The following is a 22,021-nucleotide window of genomic DNA, read 5'->3' as shown; positions in this document are numbered from 1 at the left end:
ATGGAAATGGTTAGATCGATGATGAGTTATTCAGAATTACCAAATTCATTTTGAGGATATGCTCTGGAAATAGCAGTATACATTCTAAATATGGTACCTTCTAAATCAGTACCCTTTACTCCCATAGAATTGTGGAATGGGCGTAAGCCTTGTCTGAGTCATATTCGGATATGGGGTAGTCTAACACATGTGCTGAAGGGAGACACTGACAAGTTGGAATCACGTACAGAAGTTTGTTTGTGGGATATCCTAAGGGAACTAAAGGTGGTTTGTTTTATAATCCTAAAAATCAGAAGATCATTGTTAGCACCAATGCTTGATTTTTAGAGGAAGATTATGTAATGAACCATAAGCCCATGAGTGAAATTGTTCTAGAAGAAATTAGAGATGACACGTCTAGTCTAGTACCAACAGTACAAGATGAAATATCACAAGAAACTGCAACACGTATCACAAATGATACACAAGAACAAGATAGTGCCTTGTCGTAGTGGGAGGGTTGTTAGGCAACCTGAAAGATTTATGTTTTTGGGAGAGTCGTCGGACTCGATCCCAGGTAAAACATGAACCTGATCCCCGAATATATGACGAAGCACTCCAAGATAAAGATGCAGCATCTTTGTAAAGAGTAATGAATACAGAATTAGAATATATGTATTCTAATAAAATATGGAAGCTTGTAGAATCACCAAATGGTGTAAAAGCCATTAGGTCTACAATAGAAAAAGAAGGATAGACGGGAAGGTCGGAACCTTCAAAGCAAGGCTTGTTGCGAAAGGGTATACTCAGAAAGAGAGAATCGATTATGAGGAAACTTTTTCGCCAGTAGCTATGCTTAAGTCTATCCCGATACTCATATCTATTGCCGCTCATATGGATTATGAGGTTTGGAAAATGGATGTCAAGACAGCTTTCCTTAACGGAAGTCTTGAAGAAAACATCCATATGAAGCATCCAGAGGGGTTTATTGCAAAGGGCAAAGAGCATCTAGTGTTCAAGCTAAATCGGTCGATTTATGGACTGAAGCAAGCTTCAAGGTTTTGGAACATCTGGTTTAATGAAGTAATCCAGTCATATGGATTCATTCAGTGTCCGGATGAGTCTTGTGTATACAAGAAGTGTGATGGAAACGTGGTGGTATTTCTTGTACTATACGTAGATGACATTTTGTTAGTTGGAAACAATATCAAAGTGTTGTCGGAAGTTAGGGTATGGTTGTCCAAGCAATTTTATATGAAGGACTTGGGAGAATGTGCACATATTCTTGGGATCAAAGTAATAAGGGATCGCAAGAAAAGAATGTTGTACTTATCCCAAGCTTCATATATCGATACTATCCTAGCTCGTTTTAGCATGCAAAACTCCATGAAAGGTTTTTGTACCTTTTGGGCATGGAGTATATTTATCTAAAGAGATGTCTCTGAAGACATCAAAAGAGATAGAAGAAATGAAGGTAGTTCCTTATACTTCAGCTATAGGAAGCCTAATGTATGCTATGCACGAGACCAGATATCTGTTTTTCCATGGGCATGGTTAGCAGATATCAAAGTAACCCTGGACAAGAACATGAGACTACTGTAAAGCATATATTGAAGTACCTGAGAAGGATTAGAGATTATATGCTGGTTTACCAAGCAGATGATTCGCTCCCTGTGGGTTACACGGATTTTGATTTCCAATCAGATAGGGACAATAATAAGTTGACCTCGGGGTTTTGTGTTTACTTTAGGAGGTAAAGCCATTACAATGGAGGAATGATAAGCATAGATGCTTTTCGGACTCTACTATGAAAGCTGAGTATGTGACAGCCTTTGAGGCAGCCATAGAAGCTATATGGCTCAGAGACTTCATGATGGACTTAGATGTGATTCCTGGTTTGCCCAAAATTATTACAATGTATTGTAACAATAAGTGGTGCAATAGCAAACTCGAAGGAACCACAAGCCCATAAGGAAAGTAAACACATAGAGCGCAAGTACCACCTAATACGAGACATTGTATAACGAGGAGAAGTTGTTGTCGCCTAGATTGCATCAGATGATAACCAGAAGATTCTTTCACTAAGGCCCTTAAGGCAAGAGCTTTTGATGGGCATGATGAAGGAATGAGAATCAAATGTATGGCAGCATTTATGGCAGCATAGTCTTTTAGTATAAGTGGGAGATTGTTAGAGTGTATACTAAAAGCCTAGCTTTTATAAATATTTATTTTGAAATAAATAATCACATTGGTCATATATCTACATTTATATGCTAAGTGTAGTTGTTCAATTAATTTATATTATAGATAACATGGTGTGTGGTGTCACACACAGAAGATCATGATATCAATTCCATATAAATTATAAACGGTAGCTCATGACTAAGATGGATAGGAACAAACCATTGGAATAGTCGTAGTATAATTTAATATTAGTTTATCTTGACTATAAAATTACACTAGTACACACAGAGTGTATTGAGTTGGACCATTTAAGGCAAGTTCTTTTTATACTGATTGCATAAAAGAACAAGACTTTTGTTATTATGGAAGTGTGTGCTCTTAATCCTGATATAATAACTGTTAGGACCTTCGGATGCGGCTAGAGAGGGGGGTGTGAATAGCCGACCCCAATTTCGCGTTTCTTCCTATGAATTAGGTTAGCGCAGCGGAAATACGATGTAGAAATGAAACAAAGAATAGCAAACCTTAAACTCGACGATGTAACGAGGTTCGGAGATGAAACTCCTACTCCTTGGCGTGTCCGTAAGGTGGACGAAGCCTATCAATCCGTCGGTGGATGAGACCCCGGAAAACCGGCTAATAGAAACTCCTTCTGGGTGGAGAAACCTCGCCACAGTCTCTCTTGCAATAGCAAAATCAGTGTACAAGAAATACATCAAGAAGACAAGAACAATATGAATGTAAAAACACTAGTTTGCTTGTCTTCTCGTCGACTGGTGATGAAGCAACCACTTCACGCCAACAACAGCAGCAACTGATCAGTTGGAGTCCAACCGAGGGAAGCTCACACGAAGCTTCAACAAAGAGGAGCTCAGCAAAGCTCAAATCGCAGTAAGAAAAAAGTAGAAACTCAGCAAGAAGAAGAAGAAGAACTAATTACACTGTAGAGGCCCTCCAACTTCTTTTATATCCTGAACCTGCGAAGAAAGAAGACACAGAGATCTAGCCGTTTTAAAATCTTTCCTTTTATAAATTTTCTACAAAGGATTAAAAGAGAGTTTAGATATCTTTCCTTATTTGTAGATATCTATAATGTTAAAAGAAATATTTTAATTTTTTAAGAAAACTTTTCTTTTTTGTAACCATGATATAAAAGGAGTTTTATTTTTAAAATCTTATCTTTTATAGATATCCATAAAAGGATTTAAAAGAGAGAGATTTTAATTTATAAAATATTCCTTTTATAGCTAACCACATAAGGGATGTTTTAAAAAAGAGATTTTAATTTTTGCTTAAAATCTTTCCTTGATTGTTTAAACATGTTGTGGCCGGCCATATAGAGGAATAAAAGGAAGTTTTATTTTTTTTTATAAAACTTTCCTTTTTTGGATTCACCAAGGATTATAAAAGAAAGGTAAAAGGTGCCTTCGTGAGACAAACCCTCTTCTATTGTTCCTCTCTTCCATCCTTGGTGGCCGACCCTCTCTTCTTCTCCTATTCTTCTTCTTGGTGGTCGGTGGCATCAACTCTTGTGGAGCTTTTGGTGGCCGGTTATTTGGAGGTGAAGAAGTAGAGAAAGAAGGTATTATTTTCTAGTATCCCTTGAATATTGTGGTGGTGGCCGAAACTTGAAAGAGTAGAAGGTTTTGGTGGATTTATTCTTGGTAGATCGTCTCCCATGCGACGTCCAAGATAAGGAGAGGAATACAATAGAAGATCAAGAGGTTTTGTTTACAAAGAAAGGTATAACTAGTAGTTTTATTCCTCATCATACTAGTTTTTCTTTGTATGGATTTTGAAATATCAAACACAAGAGGCTATTGATTTTAGGCAATCGATTTTATATTTTGATTTTGTGTTTCTTTTGTTTTTCGATCTTGTGATTTGATTGTTCTTAGTGGTTACATCTAGGGTTACTATAAAGGGATTAAATATTGAATTTCTTTGAAAGGCTTTGTCTAGGAAGTGGTGGATGATCCCATAACTAAGAAGGCCTAGTGCCTCACCATGTTTAACCTAGAAGATGATCTTTGAAATAAATATTTAATTAACTTTGTGATGTGGGTGGATTTGGATTAATAATGTTAAGCATTGTATGTGATCCAAGTCTAAACCTCTAAGAACAGATAAGTTGAACTTGGAATCAATAATGTTAAGTTTTGTTTGCAATTCCAAGTTTAATTTCTAAAGAACACAATAGGTTGTTAGGAGAGGTTCGGGACTTGTACAAAATTTTTGTACAGGGGAACCAGTACGATATTCCGAGTAGCAACCAACAGGACCTTCCTTTGTTGCGACAAGGTGTAGACGCTACATGGAGAGGTAGCTGCTACAACATGTAGCAGTTAACTCTCCATGTTGCTGCGACACCTTGTAGCAGCTAACTTGGTAAGTCGTGTTTCTAGCAACCCTATTTTCTAGCAGAGATTAGCCCAGTAGCCATAGTTTTCATATTGTGTATATCAACTTGATTTAAAAATCATTTTTGCTCAGTCTTTCTGATGCTTCAGCGCCTTTGCTTTGTTGTGCTACTACACCTTGCGAATGACTACTTCGACTCATAACTGCTACACCTTACAGTAACTATTTTAGTAAGTCATTTGTCTAGTAGGCCTATTTTCTAGCAGAAATTAACCCAGTAGCCATATTTTTGTAGCAGTGTATCAACATGTTAAAAAAATAAATTTAAATTATTTTCGCTGTTGCAGCGCCTTTGCTTTGCTACCATACTACACTTTGCGAATGGATACTTCGACTATATAACAGCTACACCTTGTAGAAGCTACTTCGACTCATAACTGCTACACCTTGGAGTAGCTAACTCCCCATGTAGCTGCCACAACTTGGGCCAGCTAACTCATTTAGTCATTTTTTAAAAGCCATATTTCTGTAAAAAGATTAACCCTAAAAATATTTAATTGTCGTCTCCCTATTTAAACTTGCTTAAATAATGATTATAAATTATTTCCGCTGCTGCAGTGCCTTTGCTTTGGTTTGCTGTGATGCGTTGTAGCAGCTACTTTGACTAATAACTGCTGCACCTTGTAGCAGCTAATTTGACTCATAACTGCTACACCATCTAGCAGCTATCTCCCTCTGTAGCTTCCATAACTTGTGGCAACTAACTCTAGAGGATATATGCTACAATGATGTAGCATCTCTTTCTTCATTGAAGCTTCATCAAGATGTAGACTCTGCATTTTTAACCAATAATTGATCATAGCAATCGCAGTTTTTTAGATAGATCAAGTAAATGAGGTTTCTTACATTTCGTTGTCGAAATAAATGCAGCACGGTGAAGCAGCTAGTCGTCAGAAGCTGCTACACGTTGTAGCAGCTAACGATCCAAATAACCTTTCTTACCAATTACCCTTTTTGCAAATACTGTGCAAATATATATAGTGTCCAATTACATTTTTACCCTCACCTGACAAAGTTTTAACCCCTATACTCTCCTTGTGACAAATATTTCGAAGGAATTTCATTGATAGTTGATCGGTACCCCACGGAGTCTTCCTCAATCAACCTCACCCCGACGATTTGTTTCTCATCTAAAGCTACGCCTTCGTCGTAAGTACTGTGGTAGGGTTTCTCATCCAAAGCTTCACCTCCATTGATAGATTGAATCTTTAGGGTTTTGAACCTTCATTAGCTTCTACAATTGGGTTTAATGTCTTTAGTTCGTTAATAATTGAGGGTTTTACTTTGAGCAAATCAAGGGTTTAAAAGACATGTTTTTCTTTTCTGTTGCAGCTACTGTAGTTGAACTACTATAATCTAGGTAAATCCTATTGATTGAAACGTTATGGTTAAACCCTATACTGCGATTGGCTTCTCATTATTGTAGTAACTACTTGACCCTATCTACTACAACATGATCAGTACCTATGTTGTATAATATACCAATCACGTTGTACTACCTAAGACAGAGAATAGACATTGTAATGTATCTAATTATGGTATAAAAATAACAGTTTCATGTATCAGGTATACATAATTATATGGCGAGCCAAAGAACTGCTACGTCCCGTGCATATCGCAAGAAAGTGCATTGGAAAAGTAAATACCCTCACTTCAAGGGGTTTATATTATCACTACACATAAACGACCGGTAAATGGAGATGATCAATGGATCCCCATTTGCTTGGGCAGTAGCCATGCCTGAAATTACAAATATTCGAAGCCTTATTCAAAATATGTTTGACAATTGGGATGTACAAGCCAGATGCTTCATATTTCATAATAAGGAGATTAGCTTCACTAGAAAAGATGTTTCATTGATTTTGGGACTCCCAGACCAAGGCGCTGAAGTAAATTTGCAACAGCATGCAGCCACCACCCCATTATTTCTTCAACACTCCCATAATATGGAGTGTACATAGAAGGAGCTAGAGAACAAGATGGTCACCCTCAGCAAACAACCTCCTACTGCTGAATCCTATACTCTCTTTTAACAATTATTAATATTGTATTTCTTTGTTACTATTTTATTTACTACCACTAGCAGTATATCAAGATTACCAATACAATCACTAATAGATTACGTAGATGATTTTGTCAATTTAGGTAGGTATAATTGGTGTAAGGCTGTATATGATTATATCAGCCCACAGCTGGGGGGCATTGGTTTGATGCTTTCACAGAGGCCAAAACCAGAGGGCCTTGTGGGAAATCAAGCTCCCATGCTCAGAGGGTTCGCACATCTCCTTGCTGTAAGTCCCTAAATATAATGATAGTCTTATAAGATTTATGCAAAGAGTATCATATTTAAACAATTTGTATTGTATTGCAGGTCTGGATGTGTGAACATGTGAGAATAATGGATCCTTACAGACAGCATGCCCTTCTAAGAATATGCAGATGGAAGTGGTCAGGCTTCCAGGTGGAGACAATAAAGTCTAGGATCGTAGAAATACCTCCTGCCAATATAATTGTTGATTTAAGTCCATCGGACCTAGAGACACACCTGCTCTCAAACAATTCTCTAGAAGTTATTGTAGAGCACATTGATCAACAAATTGCATAGGGGTTTTTACAATTAGCTGGTGAGGGAAATTATGAATAAATTCCAGAGCAATTTACTGAACAGGCAGTCGATGCTCAGGAAATTCCCCATCAAGTTCCTGCATAGGCAGCCGAAGCTCTGGAAAAGCCTGAACAAGTTATTGAAAAATTAACTCTAGAATATATTCAGGAGAAAGAGGCTTGCATAAATTGTCAAGGAAGGGAGGTTGAAATTTCTTAACTGGAGTCTGTGGTTGAGGGCAAGAACCAGATCATTACCCAGTCTGTTTGTGATTTGGAAACTTTAATAGATTGCAAGGACAAAATGATTGAGGAAAAGGACAGAATTATAATTGTAAAAGATAAAATTATAGCAGAGCAAGAGGAAAAAATCAAAGATTTTCAATGGCAATTGATTTCCAAAGATATAGTGGCATTACCTGCTAAACGGTCAATAACAAGGGGAAAAAGGAGTGCTAGAAAGAGATTCCCACCCCCAACTACAAAATAAATTAAGTTAGTCCCTTGGCCAAAAGAATTAAAAAAGTCACTTTCCAAGATGAGCATGAGCTAGAGACTGCTAAGGGCAGCGGAGAGGAAATTATTGAAGTTCCTGGTAAAGGTGAAGAGGGTTGTGACTCATCTACTGATGTAGCGGCCACAACTTCATCATCTAAATGCTTGCATGCGCTTATCAAACACAAATATAAAATCATGAAGGTACGATTTATGTTGGTTGAATCTTTTGTCTTTTACTCCTATAGCACATATAATTAGTCTCTCGTTGAATAATGCTCTCTATGTATTCAGCAACCGAAGTCATATTTTAAGAAAACCAAAGATGATGCGGTGGTAGAGGCATTGTTGAAACTGAGTCAGCTCAAGTGAGTTAAAAGTTTGTTGAGTTACACATTGACCCTAATGCAATTATATGATGGATAATATGTGTATACTTATATTGGTAACACAAGGATAAATTACTTTGGAAGTGTATTATTATTTAATTGTAAAACAAACATTTCATTTTGTTGAATAAAATAAACCATGGTAGATATAGAAGTTGGTATGACACATATAATTTCCGTAACTGCTCCAATTGTAGCTGCAATAGACACTATTGTTGTAAAACATAATTTATGGACATGTTTTATTTTTTTGTTTATGTAGGGCTACGACAAAGGCAATATGGTCCAACGGAATGATTTCATTGGATATGTCATCTTTCCTATGTGTTTTTAATTGGACTATAGGCACAGATGGTGATTGCATCAACGTATATTTTGCAATCATTGCAGAGGAAGCCAAAACCTCTGGCATACCATATTGGCCATCTATATTTTGTGCTGCTGGATTTGTTGTGAGTATAATGCCAACTCCTACTACCCAATTTTTTATTCTCCATATATTCCTTTAACAATACTTGTTTGTTGGCACAGGAAATGTTTGAAATGTTGTCTTATGAGGCATTTGGTCTATCAGCAAGCACTGACACTGACAAGTCATTGAGGTATATATTCTGTCCATTAAATAATGCAGATGATCACTGGCACCTACTTATAATAGACCTCCAAAAATCTCAATACATGCATTATAACTCCCTTTGATCCTCGGAACTATACACATCAAAGTTTCAAAATTCTGTGAGTATATGCCATGTTGAGTAAATCATAATCTACTGGATGTATGGGTGTATTGGTTACAAACTTTATACTCGTGCAGGTTGATTTTTTTTAAAATATGGACCCATCCTACTTTGAAATGTGGTATCTAGGGCTACAATCCTTAATGTCAAGAGACTTTGAGGTATCTACGATCCCAGGTCCAACACAAGTAAAATCATAAGTACATCTCTTTATTCATAATTTTTATACATCTCCATACTTGCACTAGCAATTATAATATTAATAGTGTGAAATCAACTCTATCTTTCAGGTTAGATTGTGCATTTTTTGTGATGCGATACGTCAAGAGTTTAATGTACCGAAGGCCAACGGATTTTGGACAAGCTGGAATGAGAGAGTTTAGTTTTCATGTTGGTCCTAAAATTTTTAATAGCAAACACTAAATTAATGAGAAGGTGGGGGTGTAAACGTATTGATACACTGATTGTAAAGGTTTTCTGATTCCCATAAAATTAGCCTATATTGTGTAAATGTTTTGTAATATACTGCTAACAATGCCTTGCGAAGCTAATATAGGGTATAGCAGCCAAAGATTAAGTATATGCTGACAGATTGTAGTAGTTAATCGGCAGTAACTGCTACAACGTGTTGCATTCCATCAACAGTAGCTGCTATAAGGGACAAATAAAAGCTGGATTATTCTAATATAAATCACTGGTAAATGTACTGTGAAGCTGCCTAGTCCACCTTGTAGTATCTAACAAGAGCTGCCGCTTGGTAAGTCCTACTTATAACAGCTACATCTTAAAATATAACGCTAGAGTAAATGCTACACGTTATAGCAGCTAATCCATGTAGCTGCTACAACGTGTAGCAGCTTATCGCCAGTAACTGCTACACGTTGTAGCAGCTAATCTTTTGTTGCTTCTATCTGTCCTTGCAGCATCTAGTGCTTGACGTTGGCTCTGCTAGTCAGTTTGTTCGGAATATAGGTTTAGTAACCTTTCAACAATAAATGCATGGTAGAAAAAATACCCGACGGTTGATTAATCCTAGTTTTTACTATCTATCTTATGATCATTATCTTTTCCCAATTTGATGACCCATTGACTTGGAAAGACGCATCCGTTTGACTTCTCTTTATCAAGCGGTAGGGTAACTAGGGTTTGCTAGCGCATCTTTTCCTTTAAATAGACGATTAACATAATTGACTCTTTCACGTTGCCTTGCCTTTCGTCCACATTATAGCTCTTTCATGATCATGTCTAGCTTTAGCAAGAAGATGAAACCCACTATGGGTGGGGTTAAAGAACCCCCTATCGAAGAGGATTCAAGCTCTGCGTCTTATTCACCGGAAAGATCATCTGTATCAGTAGACTCGTCTGCTTCCCAGTTTGTATTATTCACTCGTCTTGTGTTTTATATATATCTTTCTTTCCTTGGAATCACGAATTTTCTAAAATATTCGTAACAAGTATCTCAGTTTAGCCATGGAACATCATGTGGTTTGCGGTTACATTAAGATTCTCACAGACCAACGTAACCAGGTAAGGAAGGAATTAGAAGCTGCCCTTTTTCGAGAGAAAAAAAAAACAAACTGAACTTGTGCATCTATGACAACAGCTGCCCCAAGTCAATGGGGCATTAGAGGAGGCTACAAAACAAAAGAATGAGTGAAATATCAATTTTTGTGAAGCTCAGCCTCACATCTCCATAGTGATGCTACCTTTCTACGAGAGACAAAGAATAAAACTGTATTTGTCCAAGTGCGATGATAACTATGTCTATTTAATCTTTCACCAGAGAATGCTATAAATCAAATGAATTATGCACTAGTGTTTGTACCAAATTTTTTGGCTTAAGATATTGTTTGTCTTATGTTATTATGAAACCCAACTAAAGTGTCCAAGACTTCTTCATTGAGGCTGAACAAGAGTTGTAGTCCCTCAATCTCAATTTTGTATTTTGATTACATAAATGAGCTTCTTTACGTTTTATCTATTTGCTTATATTTAGGCACAAGCTGCTACATTGCTGCATTAGCAACTATGTGATCGAAGATGGTACCACATGTAGCAACTTATAAACAGTAGCTGCTGCACTATATAGCAGTTACTATGCATTAGCCACTACACATTTGCGGGTAACCTCGCGACATGTAGATCTCACATCGTGTAGCATTTTCAGTGGATTAGCTGCTACAACGTGTAGCAGTTTTTGATGCACATTGTAGCATTCACATCTAGTTGTCTGGACGATGCTACCACGTGTAGCAGCTTCTAAAGAGTAGCTCCTACACTATGCAGCAGTTACTATGGATTAGCTGCCACATCGTGTAGTAGTTACTGCAGATTAGATGCTACAAGATGTAGGAGCTACTCCAGATTTGTGAGCTCCCAGAATATGCAGCAGTAAGTGTTGATTTAAATAACAAGCCCCACTCTCTATTAAAGATGATATGGCCAATAATTTATTGTAAAAAAAATAGATTTGTGCAGAACTATCAAAGATGTCGTAGGTGACCTACGACATCTGTTCCATCGATCTGTCACATCCATAGAATGACCACTCATAGCTGTCATTTATGAGCGGTGTGACAAGTCATACCTGTCATAAACCATGACTTGTGAAGAAATCAAAAATCTGCTTTTTCAGACGGCCAGCTGTGGATGCGTGAGTACAACTATTCCAACATGGACTACGGACTACTCAGTGCCATTATTTTCCTATATAACAGAGGTAGCCAGGCTCATTGCTTGACATCTAAAGATAAAATGAGTAGCTTACAAATGGATTGGCGGGATTTTCCCCACACCACCTTCACCATTTATTTCATGGCATATAGTCTACATCTTCAAGTGTTTCTTGCTCTTGAAGCGGGAATGAGAAAGCGCCAATGTTACCTTCCATGATCTTGTGTATGCTCCCATATTCGTAAAGGAATTTCGTTAATGCGAACATCATTCTCTGGGTCGGATCAATGTACGTGCCTAGGGTTAGGCCGCTCATGGAGCGGTCTAAAATCTGTACGCTTTTCTGTGTGTGCAAGCCTCAATCATTCGCTATGGAATTCTCATGGCATAACAAATAGATTCGGGGCACGACGATCTTCTCCCAACCCCGAACAAATGATGGGAGGGAAATGTAATCTTTAATTGTCAATTTTACGTTTACTATGGAATATCTGTCATATTGACAATAAATGTATTATTCCAATTTTATTGCTTAGCTATGTTGTGATATGTTTATGCAGTAAATTAATATTGATTCATTATTCAATATCATACTCACCAACAAGGATCAGGAACATTACATCATCGTTGTAGTAACTACAATATTATAGCTCCCAAAACCAATGTAGCAACGGGTGGGGTCGAAGAAATGTAATTATACTTAAGTTGATGGTGCAGCAGTTATGGGTCATCAACGGTACATGACTTCATATTGTAGCAGTTATCTATCCGTAGCAGCTAATCCGTAGTAACTACTACATAGCTACTATTCAGAAGTTGTTACATGTTGTAGCAGCATCTGACAACTACGTGCTGCAAGGTGCTACAGTAGCAGCTATAGCATGCAGCAGCTTAAAAGTGATAATACATTATCTGTAGCAGCTTTAAGCTAAGTCCAAATAGGTTTACCAAGTAACCGTAATACATTGTAGCAGTTTAATTTCCAAGTAGGTACTAGTTGCTCCACGTTGTAGCATGTAAGGGTACTAGTTGCTTTAATTGCGTGTTGTATTTAGGAAGTGTACAGTGCAACACAAAACTTTGAGTGCCCCTAAAATAACCACTCCTAGCGACCATTGCCCCTAGAATGACCACTCATAGCAGCCATCACCCAATGACTACTCATAGCTGTTATAAATCATGGCTTGTGAAAAGCTGACTAATATGTTGTTTTGTCAAAAGGGCAACTGGGGGCTCATGACTACACCTGATTTCCTATATAACAGAGGGTCGAAATGTTCATGAATGTCACAAAGGAAAAGGAGAAGTAGATTCATGGATTGGCCACATTTTCTCGTCTCTACCTTTGTCATTCCTTTCACGTCATCCTCTATAAATCTTGAGGTGTATCAAACTCCCAAATCGGGAAAAGCAAAGCGGTCAAGTAGCCTTCTATGCTCTATAGTATGCTTCCATATCCATAAACGTATTTCCTTATTGTGAACACCATCGTCTAGCTCCCATCAACATACGCATATGATAGTCGGCTGCTCATGCAAAGGTCTATCTTCTGCCTCAAGTCATATGTGCTCGACGAAGGGCCTCTGCAATGCCCTGAGGAATCCTCAGATTTTTCTCAACCTCCACCAAATGACATGAGCGCCATGAAAAATAAGAAATGGTGTATTGTGTTCAAAACATAGAGTACGTTTATCGAGGGAGATTGTTCATGGAGATTACTGTGGATGCAACTCTACCAATACGAAAATGACACAATCTTCTCCCAACCCCGAGCAAATGACAAGAGGGGCATGTAATCTTTAATTGACAATTTTACATTTACTATGGATTATCTGTCATATTGATAATAAATGTATTATTCCAATTTTATTTCTTTGCTATGTTGTGATATGTTTATGTGGTTAATTAAAATGGATTCATTATTCAATATCATACTCATGAACAAGGATCAAGGAACATCAGGCCCACGTTGTAGCAGCTACAACATAATAGCTGCTACACCAATGTAGCAACGTGTTGCAACTTATATATTAATAGCTTATAAATCAGAATAGTAGCATAAATTCTTCCAACGTGTTGCAGTTTCTCAAGAGTGGAAATTGTAGATACCATCTTGTTGATCGTAAAGGGAAAAATACCTACAAACTATAGTTGGCGTTGATATTATGAATGGAATAATATTAATATTGTGAATAAAGATAATAACATAACACACAATTTTATCTTGCAAGCTGCTGCAGCATGCTGTGGCAGATCACAACCCTGAATTAGCTGCTACAAAGTGAATCAGCTAATCCGTAGAAACTGCTACACGTTGTGTAAGCACACATCTCAGGAGCATATACAACAATGTGTAGCAATTAATATGAAGTAACTATCACACGATATGGCAGCTCACGTGTCTGTGGTTTCATAGATAATGTGTAGCAGCTAATCCGTAGTAACGACTACACTTTTTCTACTATTGAGAAGCTGCTACATAGACACACCTCTAGTTCAGGAACATGTGAGTGATGAACATCCAACTTAAGTTGAGGGTGTAGCAGTTATCTATCAGTAGCTACTACAACAGAGGCGAAAGGCATTATGCAAGACGTCACAGATCGTTAATATAATAAAATTTGTTGCTACATGCAGTAGCTTCTCGATAGTAGAAAATGCACATACCATCTTTTTGACCGTAAACAAAAAAAAAACTTGGAGATTATAGTTGGGATTGATGTAATGTAATTATTTAGAGTATTATTTATTAATATTCCAAATAAAGATAATAACTTAACACAAACAAAATTATATTAATTCTTAAAGGCAATTTAAATACTCAGGATTTTCCTATTAATACAAGGGAGGTAACAGTTGGATTTTTATGATTTTATGCTTCAAAAGGTCAAAAAGATGATTAATCAAGTCTCCTTACAGAGGATTAATGTATATCGCCAACTAAACCAATTAACATTTGTTTTTCTATATATTAATCAAATAGATCATTTATATTCACAATCAAAAAGAAGATAGTAGGATAAGATTGGAAATAAAACTTATATTGAAATGACTTACCAATTAACTGCTCTACGTTGTAGCAGTTTACTATCCAATTAGTTGCTACACGATGTAGAAGTAGATTTTCCACGTATCTGCTCCACGTTGTAGCAGGTTAGGTTCCTAGTTGCTTTAATAGCGTGACGTATTTAGGATGTATGCATTGTAGCATAAATCTTTGAGTGCCCCTAGAATGGCCACTCATAGCAGGCATTGCCACTATGACTACACATAGCTGTCATAAATCATGACACGTGGCTAGTTATATAATATGTTGCTTTGTCAGAAAGGTAGGTATGTGCTCGTGACTACACCTGATTTCCTATATAATAAAGGGTTGCAACGTTCATGAATGTCAAAAATGAAAATGAGTACCAGATTCATGGATTGGCCACATCTTCTTCCCACCACCTTCGTCATTCCTTTCATGCCATCCTCTTTAAATCTTGAAGTTTATCAAGATCCCAAATCGGGAGAGACAAAGCGGTCAAGTAGGCTTCCACGCTCTAGAGTACGGTTCTATACTCGTAAACGTATTTCATTAATGTGAACACCATCATCTAGCTCCCATTAACATACGCGGATGATGGTCGGCTGCTCATGCAAAGGTCTCACTTCTGCCTTAAATCATGTGTGGGAGACAAAGGGCTTCTTCGTCGCCCTGAGGAATCCTCATGGAGTAACCATAGGATTCTCTCCTCCTTGGATTTTTTTCATCCTCGACCAAATGACATGAGGGACATGGAAAATAACAACAAGGTGCATTGTGTCCTGCACTCGGAGTATGTTGATCAAGGTAGATCGTTCTTGGAGAATACTATGGATGCAACTAGACCAATACGAAAATGACACAAGCGGTGAGAACAATGTGAGCGCTCCTAGGCCTTTTGACCACTGTGTTCATATTAAAATTATGATGTAATTGAAATGTAATTGTATTCACAATATTGTCAATAAAGGTATAAATGTAATTTATAGCTGCTACATTATATAAGAACTACTGCCACCTAACTGTTGTGATTATTCTGATTTCTCCAACATGTTGTCGTAGCTCATAACTGTGGAGTAGCTATTATAAAGGGAAGCCGCTAATCTCTAGTAACTGCTACACGTTGTGTTAGCGCACATATCGGGAGCAGTTACTACAATTGTAGCAGCTAATCCGCAGTAACTGCTACATGATGTGGTTGTTCACGTGTCTGTTTGATTTCTTCAAAATTGTGTAGCAGTTAATATGTATTAACTGCTATACATTGTAGCAGCTACTCTTGAGAAGCGGATACTCGTTGTAGCCGCATGTGACAACTACCTGCTATAAGGTGCTGCATTAATTGCTACAGCATGTAGCGGCTTGTAAGTGAGTTCTACAATATCTGATAAACCATGTAGAAGCTCAATGTAGGTGATCTAAATAAAACACTGAGATCAACAGATGGACTAACATTTATTGATCGTAAGCGAAGAAAGACTTGGAGACTATAGTTGGATTTGATATACATGAATAGAATTGTATATTATTATGATTTACAATACAACATACACGACCTGGAATTCTATGTTTTTCAATAAATGGATGGTCGCTTTAATAGTTGTTTCGGTGGCTCGAGGAGGGACCGGATTGTTCCTCCCACCCCAGATAAGGCCGTGTGCCTGAACAACATGCTGGTCAAAACAAGGAGTAGTAGCAACTATAGTACAATGTAACTTAATTATACTTAAGTTGATGGTGTAGCAGTTACGGGTCAGTAACAACATACGACTTCATGTTGTAGCAGTTATCTATCCGTAGCTACTACAACACAGAGAGAGGCATTATGGAAGACATCTCAGATCATTAATGTAGAGGTGGTAAGCACAATGTGTTGCTACAATGTGTTGCTACAATGTGTTGCTGCTCGATATTAGCTAGTACACGGTTATCATCTGTATGTTAGTAATGTAGAGGTGGTAAGCACAACAACAGCTGTGAGATTGAAGATGCTAGTGAAACGGGAATAGACGAGGGCGATATAGAGAGCGGCGAGATAGGGAGTGGCGCGCCAAGTAGTTTGTAGCGCCTTTGCATGTTAGTTGCTGCAACATGTTGTTGTAGCTCACAATTGTGGAGTAGCTGCTACAAAGGGAAGTAGCTAAGCCGCAGTAACTGCTACACGTTGTGTTAGCACACATATCTGGAGCAGCTGCTACAATGTGTAGTAGCTAATCCACAGTAACTGCTACAGCATGTGTCAGCTCACGTGTCAATGGTTTCTTTGAAAATGTGTAGTAGCTAATCCATAGTAACTGCTACACAGTGTAGCAGCTAATCCATAGTAACTGATACACGTGGAGTAGTATCTGACAACTACCTGCTGTAAGGTGCTATAGTAGGTGCTACAGCATGTAACAGCTTGTGCGGGATTTATACGTTAGTTGATTAACCGTGTAGAAGCTAAAATTAGGTTATCTAAATAAAAAATTGAGATCGACAGACAAACTAACATCTTATTGAGCATAAGCGAAGAAAGACTTGGACACTATAGTTGGATTTGACATACATGAATAGAAGTATATATTAATAGGATTTACAATACAACGTACCAGAACTAGAATTCCATGTTTTCCAGCAAATGAATGGTCGCTTTACTAGTTATTTCAGACCCTCGATGAGGTATCAGATTGTTCCTCCCACCCCAGGTAGGGGTGTGTGGCTGAACAACACCCTGGACAAAGATGAGACACTTGCTCCATCCGCCTACGTTTATTAGACTTACCTTCGTAGGTCTGTGATAAAGAGCATATCTCCGAGTTGGCTCGGTTTATTTCAGATTGCAAGGACTTTATTTTACCTGCTTGCTGCTCCAAATCTTGCTGTTGTTGAGATATTAGTTGACCATCTACTTGGATCTTCTTTGTGAGTATGGTGATCGCTGAAGCATGCTTCAATCCTAGGTCATCCAGTTTGGCGGTCCTTTGCTCTACGTCCAAATAGGCTTTTTCCCTTAAGACGACCTCGGCTCGAATCTGGGAATGGGCAGCAGAGAGATGCAACTCAAGGTCGACCTGATGTGAGCGATGAAGATCCAGAGTTTGCATCGCCTCTGCTAGGGATCACTCTTTCTCGGATAATATTTGAGGCCAAGCTTGTTGAAAATCTGAATTCATACCTCTTGACTATAAGGTGTAGGAGAAGATGGAGAAAGAAAATGTGTAGTGATATCAAACAAATGTAAGGGCGTACGCTACAAGTTATAGCAGCTACCTCGACATTTAATCACTGACTAGCTGTAGCAGCTACCTATTCATATAGCTGCTACAATGTGTAGCAGCTACATGATAAGTCATCATATTAGTTTCTGCAATTTTTGTGTGCACCTGTACATCAACTGGGTAAATATTCAATTTTAATTTTTTTTTTTCCTACTATACTACACTGAGTGAGCTTTGCTGCTACACATGCTAGTAGCTACTTCGACACATAACTACCACAAGTTGTAGCAACTAACTGTCAATGTCGCTGCTATGGGTAGTAGCCTACTGGGAATGTTAGCTGCTATAACGATGTAGCAGGTCTTGCTTCGACAAATACCTTATCACTATACGCTATAGCAGTTATGCATCAGTTGCTGCTACACCTTTCTTTTTTTTATTGTTGTGGTTACCCTAGCAATTGCTAAAACGTTAAGCTCTAAGACATTTTCCCCTGTTGTCAAAGCTTGCGTCGACATATGACCACTACTAACCTGTAATAAGTTCGGGCGTAGGGACCATAGCTTCGCCTCCCAACCTCCTTGCGACGTCTGGTTTTTGCCTTCGAATCTTCGTCCATCGTAAGTTAATTTGACTCTTCACTTTGGAATTAGGGTTTGAACTATTAGTGTTCATATGATTTTGAGTCGCCTTCTAGAATATCCTACTAAATTCTACGAGCTAATTTGAGCTAAATATGTCATTCTCTAGCAATGGGAGACACCTATGATGCTAAGCAGCTATACAATCCCCAAGTTGCTGAAGATCGAAAACCACGGATTGGAATGGAATTTCCATCATTGGTGTAGGCCTTTTCGTTCTATAATAAATATGCACATGAAGCCATCTTTAGTGTAAGATTAGGCAATAGCAAGAAAAATAAGAGGACCAATGAAGTTGGATGGAAACAATTTGTATGCTTTAAAGAGGGGCATATAGATGATAAACCGAAAAAAGAAGCACACGTTGACAGTGTAAAGGAAAGAGCATGTGGGGAAGTAAGGATTGGATGTAGGGCAACACTTTCACTTGTTAAATAATAGACCAACCAAAATTGGATTGTCACACAAATCATGGAAAGTCATAATCATCCACTCTCGACTCCTTCAAAGGTGCATTTGCTTCGCTCACATCGCCATGCTTTTGAAGCCAAGAAAGTTTTAATGCAGCAGTTTTCATAGGCTAATGTGCCAACTTGTCAACAAGTTCGATTATTGGAGATAGATTCTGGAGGCCTTGAGCATCTCGGATGCATTGAACGGGATATTAGAAACTTTGAGAGAGAGCTAAGGGATGAACAAAAGGGAATTGATGCTGAAGCACTCATTGAGTTTTTTGCAACTAAGAAAGAGAAGAATTCCGCCTTTTTCTATGATTATGAGACTGATTCAACAGAAAGATTCACTAGGTGTTTTTGGACAGATCATGTATCGAGGAGGGCATACAGCGTCTTTGGTGATGCAGTTGTATTTGATACCACACATAACACCAACAAATATGGATTGATTTTTGCACTCTTGTAGGAGTTAATCATCATCATCAGAGCATTGTATTTGGCTGTGCCTTTCTAAGTGATGAGAAAATGAAGTCGTTTGTTTGGTTGCTTACGAAGTTCATAAAAGTCATGCCTAAATGTCCACCAACTGTGATAATTACCGATCAGGATCCAACATTGACGAAGGCCATTGCCCAAGTATTACCATGCACAATGCATCGATATTGTCTGTGGCACATTCTCAATAAATTTCCAGATAAATTGCCCCCTTTGACCTTTCGCAACTACTATCAAACCATAAAGGATGTAATTGTTAACTCCTCAACCCCTGACAAATTTGATAGGTCATGGGAAGACGTTATCAGGTCTTCTGGCTTGGAGAAAAATGATTGGTTAACATTGATATATGAGTTACGACAAAGGTGGGTCCCATTATTCTTTAGCCATGTTTTTTCTGCTAGAATGTCAAGCAGCCAGCGATCTGAAAGCTCACATTCATTTTTCAAGAAGTATGTATCACATAAGAACTCATTGATGGATTTTATCACGCGTTTTAATAGAGTATTGTGACACCAAAGACACAATGAGTTAGTTACCAGCCATATTGATATGGTCGAGCAACCAAAGGTTAAAACACACTGGCCTATGGAATCTCAAATGGTTAGGGTGTACACCAAAGAGAAATGGTTGGATTTTCAAAGTGAAATGACTGTGAGTCATGATTATATTGTGCAACAAGCATCTATAGTTGGTGATTTAGTGGGTTACAATGTCATGAATTTTCAGAGTGGTTCATCTGCAAAACCAAGGGTCCTCACGCATGACAAACATACTGACTACATATCGTGTAGTTGTAGTAAATTTGAGTTCGAGGGCATTCCATATATGCATATGTTAGCTTTTTTTCATATTAACCAAGTGTTTCTACTACCTGATAAGTATATACTCAACAGATGGACAAGAAATGCCAAGGGGCAATCTATGATTTTGGGGAGCAAATTTCCATTGGCAGTCCAGATGCTAAATTGATGGCAAGACACTCGAGATTGTCCTATAAAGCTTCAGTAGTGATCAATGTTGCTTCTTTGACTGAGGAGGGGACAAACTTTTTGGATGACCAATTTGATTGTATATATAGTAAAATTCAAGAGCTGAACATTAGCCGAAAAATTGACAACCCGAGTGAAAGGAAGAAAGGCATTGATGGGGGCGCCTCTATTGTTGATCCTTCTTTAGTAAGGGCAAAGGGTTGTGGAAAATGATTGAAATCTTCAAAAGAGACGTAAACCTCAAAATCCAGGCTATGTCGTGGATGCGGTCACCGAGGTGTCTCACACGACAAGCGCAACTGTCCATTATTGCAGCAGGGGTATGCGTCTAGCATCCATTAATTATCTCCTTAGAGCATAAGTTATTAGCTAAGCATATCAATGATTATCATCCATTAGCAATAAAGTTAATGACTATACAATTGTCAGGTCAACTGCTACAGAGAAGCAGAATACCAACAATGATGAATCCTATGAAGAATATTTGGCATCTATAGCTGGTACGTTCATGTGTTTTTGTCCCTATATAACTACATATGGACAAATTGCAGCTTATAATTATTGCACTATTTTTGTAGGGTCTAACACCTTGACCTTTGCGTTATGAGGATAGGTCTGCCAAACTGATTACAGATCGGTTTCCATCTTCTATGAACCTTTCGCTATTATTCTGATAATAATCTGAGACGTATCACATAAAACTAAATTTGGTTATTAGAAAAACATTTATCCAAAAAACTACCTATCATCACCATCCCTCTTCTGCGATCACTCAATTAATGATTGGTTAACTCCATAAATAAAATAATTTCAAATAATATAATTGATCATGGATTTATATATATAGATTAAGGTTTGTTTGCTGTATCCGCAGGAGATGGTACACTTTGTAGCCGATCACGTGCCCGAAATAGTAGCTTACAATGTGTAGCATCTAATCCGCACTAACTGATACATCGTATAACCGCTAATAATCAGTTGGACATTCTACTCAGATTACCACGCTATTTAAATTATATAATTGACCATTGAGTTAGTAATACACAATGTAGCAGCTAATACGAAGTAATTGCTACACAGTGTAGCAGCTACTCTTGGGAAGCTGCTACATCGTTAGGCAACTCTATATACACTAAGGTAGCGTTTGGTTGTGGGATTGGATTACTAAGGGATTAGTTGTAATCACGAATCCATTGGTGGCGTTTTGACACAGCAGGTGATTAGGTTGATGTTATAGCAATTCGGGGTCGGAGACTGCTACAATATATTACCTCACGTTGTAGCAGCTATCGATCCGTAGCTACTACAATATAGAGAGAGGCATTTGGCTCCACATCTCAGATCATTGATAGAAAAATATAGTGGCAATCTGGTACATAACTCTCTCATCGTCCATAAAATGACCACTCATAGCAATAGCAGTCATAACCCATATGATAAGTCATAACTGTCATAAATCATAACCTGTGTTTGAAAATATGAAGCTACTTTGTCAGAAGGGCAACTATGGGCTAGTAACCACACCCATTATCATATTTAATAATAATATAGCACCACTGTTTTCCTATATAACAGAGGGTCGAACCGTTCCTGATTGTCAACAACGAAAATGTGTAGCTGAATCATGGAATGCACACATTTTACTGCCACCACCTTGGTCATTTCTTTCATGCCATCCTCTTTAGATCCTCAAGTGTTTCAAGCCCCTCTTCCGTGTTGACCCTGGGA

Source organism: Zingiber officinale, chromosome 6B (assembly GCF_018446385.1).
Source record: "Zingiber officinale cultivar Zhangliang chromosome 6B, Zo_v1.1, whole genome shotgun sequence".
Taxonomy (NCBI): domain Eukaryota; kingdom Viridiplantae; phylum Streptophyta; class Magnoliopsida; order Zingiberales; family Zingiberaceae; genus Zingiber; species Zingiber officinale.
The sequence above is the reverse complement of the archived record's forward strand: the minus strand, read 5'-3'. Positions refer to the sequence as shown.